The sequence below is a fragment of the Panicum virgatum genome, chromosome 2K (genome assembly GCF_016808335.1).
Source record: "Panicum virgatum strain AP13 chromosome 2K, P.virgatum_v5, whole genome shotgun sequence".
NCBI lineage: Eukaryota > Viridiplantae > Streptophyta > Magnoliopsida > Poales > Poaceae > Panicum > Panicum virgatum.
Window position 1 is genome coordinate 17,887,102 of NC_053137.1, and position 13,424 is coordinate 17,900,525.

The 13,424-nt window shown below is 46.7% G+C and overlaps 1 long non-coding RNA gene across 1 annotated transcript; it reads left to right on the forward strand.

The window, feature by feature from the left end:
- Window positions 1–749: 749 nt before the first annotated feature.
- Window positions 750–2,324, forward strand: LOC120669808. The gene is made up of 2 exons (XR_005672824.1): window positions 750–889; window positions 2,122–2,324. It is a non-coding gene; the product is annotated as an uncharacterized LOC120669808 (long non-coding RNA).
- The last annotated feature ends 11,100 nt before the right edge of the window (window positions 2,325–13,424 follow it).

Genomic DNA, 13,424 nt, shown 5'->3' on the forward strand with positions numbered 1-13,424 from the left:
GTTTGCTGGAGTCCCAAAACATCACACACATATCCAAGAGCACCTCCAAACCATCCAAGAGCATAGAGATCAAATCCTTAGTCCTTAGCACAAACCTTGTGACTGTAAGTGCTAGGTTAGCTCTTGGGTGAGTGATCAAGCAAAGTTTAGATCCTTGTGCTGTGGTTCTAGAGTGAACCAAACTTGTATCTCGATGCGCCGGCCTCCTTGGAGCATTAGTGGCTCGCCGGCAAGTTAACGACCCTCTGGCTTGGTGTGGAGCGGCGTCGACAACATTGTGCGGGGGACGGAGACCCCTCCTTCGTGGGCAATCTCCCTTAGTGAAGATCGAGATCAAGGTGACCGTGATTGTGTTCACGAAAGAGACTTGATTGCCGGGAAGCGATACTCTTCGTGAGCGCTTCAACAACGTGGACGTAGGGGTGCCTTTGTGGCAATCCGAAGCACGGGATAAATCCTCGTGTCGAGAGTTCGCTTCCTCTCATCCCTCCCTTTAAGCTTCCGCATTTCATATTGTAATTTGCGTGCTTTTACTTTCTTAGTGTAGTATCTTGCTAGAATTGGCTATAGGTTGCAAAATTCTTTTGGGATGAGGGTTTCACACTAAGATGAACCGTAGTTGCACATCTAGATAGTTTGATCTAGTTTAAGTTTTGTGAAAATTAGTTGAAACCATAGGTTAAGATTTTAATAGTGACTAATTCACCTCTCCCCGTGTTAGGTTAGAGCACCGATCACTTTCACCCAATATATGCAGGTGCAGGCAGCGCCAGACGATTGAGCTTCCACGGCCAGCAACAGAGCTTTCAGTTCCCGACCTTTCTTCGCTACAGCGCATCTCACCGGAAACGCGGCGATCAGATCGGCGACCGGCTGCTTCGTCTCAAAGGTAAGTTTTCCTGGGCGCGCCATGTATACGCAGTGGAAGGGCATTCACCAGTAGGTATTTCGGCTTCCCCCTTTAGCAGAGCACTCAGTAGCACACATTTCTCCTCGCTCTTGTTTTTTCCTTTTATTTTTGGAGAACACTGCTCAAATCATTTCGTGCGTGCAAGTCGTAACAATAAAGATTTGGATCCATTAGCCTTAGCGCATGTTCGGAGGGATTGGAATCCTAACATACCTAAGATTCGTACTAAAATCCAGCCCATAAAATGTAAGGTCTTAGCAGGCACTTCAGTGTTCTCAGATTGATAAAAAAAATAACCGATCGAGAAGTTCATTGCTTGCATCTGCAGATGACTGAATACAGAAAACAGAGTTGTGAAGATAATACGGAAAACAGAGTGTTCATCCATATGTTATTGTTCTTCTGTTCCACACCAAGCAAACTAACAAACTATTGTGCTTGCGCATGGCCAAAAGATTAGATCGATGTTCTCCCTCTGTTCCTGGCTCACCGCTCTTCCCCCGATCCCTTTGTCATCATGCTCTCTCCTAATGCCCTCTATAGTTAAGCATAACTTTATCTTGCAGCGGCGCTTGCTGCTGCTATCCTCCTGTGCTGCCCTATGGTCTCCTACAGTTCCACTGAATCATCTCCCTGTGGCACGCATCGAACCATCTGTCTCAGAGATGTTTCAAGCTCACTGCTGCTTCTGAAATCACTGTCGCATGCTCTGCCTTCTTATTGAGGAAGACAGAGAAAACATATGCAAACATAAAGTCCAACGCGGAGAGGCCTCTTCTCCGAAGCCCAATCGAGATGGTCTTTGGTTCTAGAGTCCACCTGTCATAGATAGGGATCGATGCCAGAAAATTAGATGAGTGCACTCTTTCCACATACGATAGATGGCGATGCCGTTAGAACTCTTCTGCTCTTACTTTGGAATCTGTATCTATTTCTCCGCTGAAGTCCAGTCAAGGATATGCATTAATCAAAGGGGTTAATTTCCAACATCTCGAGGGCAAAAGGGCAGTGGAGAGTGGAGATAACGATGTATCTTTCTTGCTCAATTACCTTCTTGTTTTAGATCCGTTTTTTATGAATCTTGCGCTCACGCGATCGTTGCAACGAGTAGAATAGTTTAGTAATCTTGTTTTGTTCTGTTTATGTTGTTTGGTGTACTGTTTCTTATATTTTGCACTTGTTTGCTTGTATGTGCGTGTGCGATGCGATAGACGATCCGCAGTTCGAGGAGCAGCAGCAAGATCAAGACTTCGGAGGACCAGACCAGCAGCAGTTTGAGGAAGGCAAATGGACCCTTGATCATGTTTTTGACCCATGAAATCACCAAATCTATCACATTTACTTTTATGTACATGCATGTGTCTATAATATGATGGGAACCGAGTTAAGGACATGCCTAGTATTGTTTACCTTATTGCTTGATCAACTCGGGTTTATTTTTCATGTTGGGTAGCTATGCTAGTCGCTTTACCTTGGTTATGGGTGGATAAAGTTAATACAAATGCTATACTTGCTTTACTTCGTGTTCATGATGGCTTAATATTGTTAATCAAGATCATATGTATTAATTGGAACATGGAGAACCACCCAAGAAAACTGTACAACCACAATAATATATGGCTCTGGTCTTGGCTGATTAATTAGAGACTCTAACTTGTGACAGTCTTACCGAAAGGGCAAGAGGGGATGCATCGATGGGGTATAGCTCGGTCCTCTTGGGTCAATTGGTATTGTTTAATGGTCCTTTGGTAAGGTACCACCTCATTAGGACAGTGTTATGACCACTTTGACTGGAAACCTTAGCGGATTGTCATGGGTTAGGGAATCTTTGTAAAGGCCTCGTAGTGTCCCTATGCAGTCATACCTAAGGAAGTGTGATACGGTGCTTGGCCGCACTTGTATGGTTGGGTTTAAAGTTCTTCGGAGCTTTTACGCGATTTGTGGTGAAAGTGTACAACCTCTGCAGAGTGTAAACTGATATATCAGCCGTGCTCACGGTCATGAGCGGTTTGGACCCTCACATGATAATTGAATTTGAAGTTGATCTAAATCGACGCTTTTACTTATGGTTATGTTGCTTATCTTCATATATGCTTATCTTATGGGTTGAATGGTATATACTTATATCTAGTTAATGCTTGCTAATAAAATATGATCAACTAAAATTGCTGAGTGCAGTTTGCAGTGTCAGCTATTCCTTGAATTAGCCTTGCATATATTATAGTTGTTTCCCTACCACTTGTTGAATACCAACCATAAGTGTACTCACCCTTGCATACTTGCTGCTCAGACCATAATAACAACTGTCCGGAGTATCCAGAAGACTTCGAGGATTTCTAGGCGTATGTCTCCCAGTCATCTGCATGTGCTGAAGAAGATTCTGCTGCTATTCTATAGACGTTTACTTATTAGCTTAAGACATTCGGTTTTGTAATAAAGTCCTTAATACTCTCTTTCTGCTAGCACTCGTTGTGATATTCACTTTGTGGTTAATCATATGTGTGTAAACTGATCATGGTGCACATATGAGATGCATTCGGTTTGCTTTCATAAACCGGGTGTGACAGAAGTGGTATCAGAGCAGTGTTGACTGTAGGACGTTAGTCTAGATAGAAATGGTCGAAAATAAAGGTCCATCTTGCTTAGTAGCCATGCTCTTTCATGCTTATTTGCTTAATTCTTATTGATAGCTTTTGTTTCATCCTTGACTACATACTTGTTTTTCCTTCAAGTATGTTCTAAAACCTTTCTATCATGTTCTTCAGATGGCCAGAACCAAGCAGACTGCACGCAAGAGCACTGGAGGTCGTGTCTTCGCCCGTCGTACCGTTCCTGCACCCGCTGAGCCAGTACCCGCCCCAGCGCCAGCTCCAGTTCTAGCTCAGCCGGAGGAGGAGGTTGAGGAAGTGCCCGGGAGGGATTACTTCTTCGACGAAGACCAAGAAGGCAACATCCGGGAAGTCGATGCGGACGGAAACATACATCCATCTCTACCGTCGCCGACACCAGCACACGATCTAGGCCCACCACTGGCCTATTTCGAAGCTCAGGTTCCAGCGTCCGCCGTCGCTAGAGGAGGACAAGAGGAGGACAATGGTGGCATCCAGTATGAGGGCTACTATGGAGGAGGCATGTGGGAAGTCTCTGATGCAGAGGATGAGCCCCTGGAGATGTCAGAGGATGAAGCCCCAGCACCACCACCTGCACCTCCTACTCCAGCAGTTTCAGCACCTGCACCCGCTGGAGGAGACCCGGAAGACCCTGAGGATCCAGAGGACCCGGACGACGAGGATGATGATGAAGATGGCCAGGATGACGACCCGCCAGAAGAAAGGGCACCGTACTGCGTCTACACCTCATTCCACGAGGAGGGTCACTTCCCCCTACTGCTTCGGGACGTGTTGAACGAGCTTCACAACCCCGTGGCTCCCATGTATGAGACATGGCACTATGAAGACCCTGCGCTCGGCGACTACTACGTCACTCGGGTCCACATAAGGGTGGATAATGGGTCCCGAGGCATGATGACCGTCTCTGCACACGACTCCTCCACACCCATGGCGACCTACCGTGCCGCAGTCAGCCATGCCGCCAGGAGGGCTCTCTGGTCTCTCAACCACACCAACCACCAAGACTTAGAGGACACAGACTATCAGCACCTTCCTCGCCGTGCTCGTGGGACGGAGGATACAGAGTTGACACTTGGAGGGGACGAGGAGACCCGCGTCAATGTCACAGTGCGAGCTCTCGCCGGAGTCGACTCGGACCTAAGGAGCATCGTCAACCAGCTGGACGACACCCAAGACCGACTGAGAGAAGCTCACCACAGGATTCGCCAGCTAGAGGCCCAGCTTGCAGGAGAGGTGCCTCCACCTGTTCCAGAGGAGGAGCCTCCGCTTCCCGCCTTGTCACCCCCGCGCAAGAGGCTTCGATTCGGCGACCGTGGCTACCAGAACCGTTTCTATTAGATGATTGGCTTAAGAGTTTAGGTTGAGTCTTGTAAAGAGTCTTTTTGTAATCGCTAGTTCGTGAACGTTTGTTTAAGTGTGTTAGTTAATCAGTGTGTTTCAATGCTTGGTTTTGTGAACACTTGTGAGTTGGCTTTTTGTAATGATTGCGGTGTAATTATGGAGTGATGACCATGATTGCATCAAGTTTTTAATAAAGTTAGCTAGTTAGTAAAGCTTGGGGTTATCTATTTTATATTGTCTCTATCTCATCCTTGCGCCTATAATTTACCATGATTATTTCATGAGTCTTACTTGTCTAACCGGTCAGATGGTGAACACCAGGTCCGAATCAGGAGTTGATCAGCCACCAGTGCAGCGTCAGAGAAGAGGCAACAACCAGCAACCCAACAACATGAGTGGAGGCAACAACCAGAACAACGGGCCACCACCACCACCACCAGCAGGGATGGAGCAGTTCTTTGCTGCGCACACACAGCTGTTGACTCAAATGGCCAACGCCATGGCCAATCTACAGCTTAAGCAAACCAAGCTCCAGTACCACAGCCGCCACACAGGGATCGCCACCGTGACTTCATGAGTCACAGACCTCCTACTTTCTCTCACTCACCAGGTCCTCTTCACGCTGATGACTAGCTCAAGACCATTGAGAAGATGCTGAACATAGTTCAGTGTACAGACAGGGAGAAAGTACTGTATGCCTCAGGTAGATTGGAAGGAACTGCAGCAGACTGGTGGGATGCTTATACTACCGCCCATGCTGATCAGAACACCATCACCTGGCAAGAGATCATGACTCAATTCAAGGAGCACCACATACCTGAGGGTTTGATGAAGCTGAAGAGGCAGGAATTTCTAGCTCTGAAGCAAGGGGGAATGTCCGTAAGTGAGTATCGGGACAAGTTTATCCAGCTGTCCTGCTATGCCCCCACAGACGTGGCCACAGATGGGCAGAAGCAGGACTACTTCAGGCTAGGGTTGCTTGCACCCATCAGATATCAGTTGTTAGTGCACAGGTTTGATAGCTTCCAGAAACTGGTGGACAATGCCATCGCCGTGGAGAATGCTCGCAAGGAGATGGGCGAGCAAAAGCGGAAGTTCGAGTCACAAGGCCAGTCTAGCAATTCGCGCCCGCGCTTTGGACCCCCACAAGGAAACCAGTACCACACAGGAGGACAGAATGTCAACTTTGGGCAGAATCAGTATCAGTACCAGCGCCCAGCTCAGTAGTACCAGCAGAATCAGCAATCAGCTCAACGCGCCACTCCCCAGCAGAATCGACAGAACACTCCAGTCGGTACCCCTGCGAGGAACAACAACCCCGCATCTTTCGGAGGCAATGCTTGCTTCAAGTGTGGGGAACAAGGGCATTTTGCGCACGCTTGCCCCAAGAGGAATGTCCAGGGCACTCCGGGTCAGAACAATAATAGTGGGCAGAGACAGACCCCTCAACAGCAGCAGCAGCAGCCGAGGAACAACAACCAGACTCCCTAGGGCAACCGAGGACAGCAGAATTATGTTCAAGGGAGGGTGAACCATGTTGCTGCGGAGACTGCTCAGGAGGCCCAGGAAGTTGTATTTGGTATGTTTTTAGTCAACTCCGCCCCTGCATCGGTTTTATTTGATTCGGGAGAATCGCATTCTTTCATTTCTGCTCAGTTCGTAGCAAAATATGGTATTCCCGTGCATTCTATGTCCAAAACACATGCTAGTTAGTTCGCCCGGGGGAAACATGAAGGCCATGTATCAGTGTCTTGGTGTCGGATTCCAGATCATGGGTAGAGAATTCCGTGCCAACTTCGTAGTACTTGATTCTAGAGGAATCGATATCATTCTTGGAATGGGATGGTTGAGTAAGGTTGATGCAGTGATTCAGTGTGCCAAGAGATCAGTGCTCCTCACTAGCCCAGAAGGTGAGAGGTTTGAGTATGTTGCAACTCCTCCAACGTCAGCAGATTGTACAGTGAATCAGATGAAGGCTGCTCTGATAGAGGACATCAGGATAGCGTGCGAGTACTCAGATGTGTTCCCCGATGACTTGCCAGGTATGCCACCTGAACGTGACATTGAGTTCATCATAGACCTTTTACCTAGCACTGCACCTATTGCTAAGAGACCATATAGGATGTCCACTGGTGAACTAGAAGAACTTAAGGAACAATTAAAGGAATTGTTAGATAAGAAATTTATTCGTGCTAGTTCGTCACCATGGGGAGCACCAGTGATCTTTGTTGACAAGAAGGATGGTACACAGAGGATGTGTGTGGACTACAGGTCATTAAATGAAGTTACTATCAAGAACAAGTATCCGTTGCCGCGTATAGAAGATTTGTTTGATCAGCTGAGAGGAGCCAAGGTATTCTCCAAGATCGATCTGAGGTCAGGGTATCACCAGTTGAGGATACGACCGTCGGATATTCCCAAGACGCTTTCACTACCAGATATGAGTTGTATGAATATACGGTCATGTCATTCGGGTTGGCCAATGCACCAGCTTACTTTATGTACTTGATGAATAATGTGTTTATGGAGTATCTCGACAAGTTCATAGTGGTGTTCATCGATGATATTTTGGTGTACTCCAAGAATGAGGAGGAACATGAGGAGCACTTGAGGCTTGTTTTGCATAAGCTCAGGGAGCATCAGTTGTATGCCAAGTTCAGCAAATGTGAATTCTGGTTGAAAGAGGTTTCGTTTCTTGGTCATGTCATCACAGATGGAGGAATTGCAGTTGATCCCAGTAAGGTCAGAGATGTGTTGAAGTGGGAACCACCTCAGACAGTGTCAGAAATCCGGAGTTTCTTAGGACTCGCAGGCTACTACAGAAGATTTATAGAAGGCTTCTCCAAGATAGTGAAACCCCTTACTTCACTACTAGAGAAAGGAAAAGAGTTTGTATGGTTAGATGAGTGCCAAGCCAGTTTTGAGGAATTGAGGAGACGATTGACCACAGCACCAGTGTTGGCTATGCCGGATATCCACAAGAGCTTTGATATATATTGTGATGCATCCCGGCAAGGACTAGGTTGTGTGCTGATGCAAGAGGGACATGTGATTGCCTATGCATCTCGTTAGTTGAGGAAGCATGAGCAGAATTACCCCACTCACGACATGGAATTAGCAGACGTGGTACATGCTTTGAAGATATGGAGGCATTATCTGTTGGGACATAGATGTCAGATATATACTGATCACAAGAGTCTAAAATACATCTTCACTAAGAATGACCTCAACCTGAGACAGAGAAGATGGTTAGAGCTCATAAAGGATTATGATCTGGAGATACACTATCACCCCGGAAAAGCTAACGTGGTTGCTGATGATTTGAGTCGCAAGAGTTATGCGAACACCACCAGGGTCAGCCAGATGCCTCAAGAATTGTGTTGGGAGTTTGAGAAACTCAACCTTGGTTTTGTTGGTCACACTGAGGGAATCACTAAAGAAGTCGAGCCGACTCTTGAGCAAGAGATACGGAAGGGTCAGCTTGAGGATGATAAGATCAAGGAGATCAAGGAGCTGATAGAAAGAGGCAAGGCACTTGATTTTACTGAGGATGAACATGGAACCGTGTGGTTCAGAAAGAGGATATGTGTGCTAGAGGTGGATCATCTGTGAGAGAAGATTCTAAAGAAAGCCCATGATTCAGCCTATTCGATTCACCCAGGCAGTACTAAGATGTACCAGGACTTGAAAGAAAGGTATTGGTGGTATGGCATGAAGCGTGATGTTGCAGCTCACGTTGCCATATGTGATGTGTGTAGAGAGTCAAGGCGGAACACCAAAGACCAGCTGGTTTGTTGCAACCATTGAAAATACCAGAATGGAAATGGGAATAAATCGGTATGGATTTTATTGTGGGGTTACCACGTACAAAGGATGGCTATGATTCCATATGGGTTATAGTGGATAGGTTGACAAAGGTAGCTCACTTCATTCCAGTGAAGACTACTTACTCGGGAGCCAAACTGGCAGAGCTATACATATCCAGGATTGTCTGCCTACATGGGGTACCCAAGAAAATTGTGTCCGACAGAGGTACTCAGTTCACGTCTCTGTTTTGGCAGAAGTTGCATGAGTCAATGGATACGAAGTTGAACTTCAGCTCAGCTTACCACCCACAGACGGATAGGCATACAGAAAGGACCAATCAGGTGTTAGAGGACATGCTCCGAGCCTGTGCTCTAAAGCACGAAGGCAGTTGGGATAAGAGCTTGTCGTATGCAGAGTTTTCATACAACAACAGTTACTAGGCTAGCTTGAAGATGGCACCGTTTGAGGCATTATATGGAAGGAAGTGCAGAAATCCATTGTATTGGAGTGAGACAGGAGAAAGCCAGTTGTTCGGCCTTGAGATCATAAAAGAGGCCGAACGACAAGTGCAGATTGTCAGAGAGAATATGAAAGTGGCACAGTCGAGACAAAAGAGCTATGCAGACACTCGACGTAGAGAGTTGATCTTTGAAGAAGGAGATTTTGTGTATCTCAAAGTGTCACCTATTAGAGGTTTGCGCAGGTTCAAGGTTAAGGGGAAGTTGTCACCTCGTTACATCGGACCATTCAAGATCTTGGCCCGGAAGGGTGAAGTAGCTTATGAACTAGAGCTACCGGCCCGATTGTCCGATGTACACAATGTGTTCCATATATCGCAGTTGAAAAAGTGTTTGAGGGTGCCAGAGGAGGAGTTACCACTGGAGGAACTGAATGTGCAGGATGATCTGACTTATACCGAGTATCCAGTCAAAATTTTGGATACACTAGAGAGAATTACTCGGAGTAAGAGGATACAGATGTGTAAGGTTCAGTGGAGTCATCATGCAAAGGATGAGGCTACTTGGGAAAGAGAAGATGAGTTACAGGCAGAATTCCCTCAGCTCTTTGCTAGCCCAGCCGAATCTCGAGGACGAGATTCCTTTTAAGGGGGTAGGTTTGTAACACCCGTATTTTCAAATTAGGAGCCTAAATAAATTTAATTAGGTTTTCTGTAGGTTCGATAAGGTTTTATTTATTTTATCTTGAATTTAGGGCAATTATCGCAAGCTTAAATAAAAGATTTAGCCATAAAATAAATGTAAGGAAAATAGGTTTGTGCATCTCATGCTGCTTTGCATATTTTATTTGTTTGATGTTCAATTTAAATTTGAATCCTTGTGTTTGAATTTAAATTGAAAGAGTTGAATCGTTTCAGAAAAAGAAAAGGGCTTTTCTTTTTCTCCTTCGCTTTCAGCCCAAACCAGCCCAACTCTCTTTTTCTCCCTCCTCCCCTTTCTTTTCTTTCTCCGCGGCCCGTTTTTCGCCTCCTGGAACAATCCTGCCAGACGCCCCTCTCCCCTCCCTGTCTCACCACCGGATGGCCCCCACCTGTCGGGCCTGTCCCCGAGCTCACGCTCGAGCCGGACTCCCGGCCGAGTCCGACCCGGCCGCGCGCGCCCCACCTTCCCTTGGCCCGCACGCCAAGGCCCCGGACCCGCCCTATAAAAGCAACATCGCGACCCCCTGGAACCCTAAACCCGCAACCGTCGCTTCCGCCCTCGCAAAACCCTAGACGCAGCTGCCGCCATTGTCGAGCTCCGTCCGAGCTCGAACTCCGCCGCCGCGCCGCCATTTCGTCACGCCTCTGCCGTCTTCGAACCATCCAGGAGCTTCACACCGAGGTAGTAAGGCTCGCCGACCTTTTCTCTCCCTCCCTCTCGCTCTGTTCTGCCCGGGAGCGTTCGCCGTCACCGCCGCTCTGCCGTGCGCCGCCGCAAGCTCGCTCCGCTTGCCTAGGCTCTACGACGATGCCCTAGATCGGTTCGCAAGGTCGCGCTCGTGGTTCCAGTGTTTGACGTGCTCGAATCGAGCCCCGGACGGCCGTTTACGGCCAAGTCCGCGACCCGCCGCCGCACACCGCCACCTAGCTCGCCGCCGGCCGCTCACGCCGCCGCCCGCCCGCCCCATCAGATCCTAGCCGTCAGATCTAAATCAAACGGCCCAGATTAGATCGGATCCAAGTCAACCTAGTCAGAAAACGGTCAACTGTGGTCCTTTTGCAAATAAACCCCTCTGTTTTATCAAAATTATCCCGCCATCCACTGCTGTTGAAAAGTATTTACGAAAAAAGCCCTTTCTTTTATGTTTTAGGCCCTGAGTATAAGGTTTAATTAAGTTTTAGCCCTTTGAACTTGTTTTAGCCATAACCTTCATGTTTTAGATCCGTTTTTGATGAATCTTGCGCTCACGCGATCGTTGCAACGAGTAGAATAGTTTAGTAATCTTGTTTTGTTCTGTTTATGTTGTTTGGTGTACTGTTTCTTATATTTTGCACTTGTTTGCTTGTATGTGCGTGTGCGATGCGATAGACGATCCGCAGTTCGAGGAGCAGCAGCAAGATCAAGACTTCGGAGGACCGTACCAGCAGCAGTTTGAGGAAGGCAAGTGGACCCTTGATCATATTTTTGACCCATAAAATCACCAAATCTATCACATTTACTTTTATGTACATGCATGTGTCTATAATATGATGGGAACCGAGTTAAGGACATGCCTATTATTGTTTACCTTATTGCTTGATCAACTCGGGTTTATTTTTCATGTTGGGTAGCTATGCTAGTCGCTTTACCTTGGTTATGGGTGGATAAAGTTAATACAAATGATATACTTGCTTTACTTCGTGTTCATGATGGCTTAATATTGTTAATCAAGATCATATGTGTTAATTGGAACATGGAGAACCACCCAAGAAAATCGTACAACCACAATAATATATGGCTCTGGTCTTGGCTGATTAATTAGAGACTCTAGCTTGTGACAGTCTTACCGAAAGGGCAAGAGGGGATGCATCGATGGGGTATAGCTCAGTCCTCTTGGGGCAATTGGTATTGTTTAATGGTCCTTTGGTAAGGTACCACCTCATTAGGACAGTGTTATGATCACTTTGACTGGAAACCTTAGCAGATTGTCATGAGTTAGGGAATCTTTGTAAAGGCCTCGTAGTGTCCCTATGCAGTCATACCTAAGGAAGTGTGATACGGTGCTTGGCCCGCACTTGCATGGTTGGGTTTAAAGTTCTTTGGAGCTTTTACACGAATTGTGGTGAAAGTGTACAACCTCTGCAGAGTGTAAAACTGATATATCAGCCGTGCTCACGGTCATGAGCGGCTTGGACCCTCACATGATAATTGAATTTGAAGTTGATCTAAATCGACGCTTTTACTTATGGTTATGTTGCTTATCTTCATATATGCTTATCTTATGGGTTTAATAGTATATACTTATATCTAGTTAATGCTTGCTAATAAAATGTGATCAACTAAAATTGCTGAGTGCAGTTAGCCGTGTCAGCTATTCCTTGAATTAGCCTTGCATATATTATAGTTGTTTCCCTACCACTTGTTGAGTACCAACCATAAGTGTACTCACCCTTGCATACTTGCTGCTCAGACCATAATAACAACTGTTCGGAGTATCCAGAAGACTTCGAGGATTTATAGGCATATGTCTCCCAGTCATCTGCCTGTGCTGAAGAAGATTCCGCTGCTATTCTATAGACGTTTACTTATTCGCTTGAGACATTAGGTTTTGTAATAAAGTCCTTAATACTCTCCTTCTTCTAGCACTCGTTGTGATATTCACTTTATGATTAATTATATGTTTGTAAACTGATCCTGGTGCACATATGAGATGCATTCGGTTTGCCTTCGTAAACCGGGGTGGGGCCGGCGAGCGTGAGGTGAGCTCGCAGCAAGGAGCGGCCGGCAAGGAGCGGCGGGCCGCCGCCGGCGAGGAGCGGTGCTTAGCTGGCGGCATCCGTTGGAGTTTTGCGTCCGCGCTATTGGAGTTCAGATATTTTGGGTGCTCAATCTCTTTGCTGTGGGCGACCCGAAACATTGAATAGGTCTCCTATTTGGGTTCTGGTTGTTGGAGACAGTCAATAGAAATGCTTACAGCGGGCTGTTGAAAGGCTAATAGTAGTGCCACGTCTGTACTAACTTTGTTCGTATAATAGGCAGGCTAAAAGAGTGGGCTGTAAAGGAAGTGGTGCATTTAATGCTCTAGTAAGTTCACAAAGAGGGAGATGAGCTTTCCGCCTACGCAAGCTGCTAGAACAGGCTTCAAGTAGGTACATGCTCCTCGTTACCTGTGTTACGCCCGGCCATAAGATTAGAGCCTCTTGCTTCTCTCTCTTCTCTTCTCCTTCCTCCCCGTAGATTTTTGATGACATGGATTTCTTTTCAGCCTGCTTCCCTGTAGATTTTTGATGACATGGATTTCTTTTCAACCTGCTGAGTAGATCCATTATACTTGCTCTTATATAGGGGTGTGGTGCGGGGGTCTCACCTGTAAATTTCCTGAGCCGGCACAAATGGAGACGTCTGGTGCGGACAGCCTCACAGCTTACCGTACCAAAGACACGTGTATGGCCTTGTACACTTGGACTACCAGCTAGCCAGTGCTACAGTACCCCATGCTGCTACAGTATGACATATATTATCAAATTATCAATACTTAAGCCTCTGCAACAACCGGACGCTAAAATAACCATCTGCTACAGTACCAGCCGCTACAGT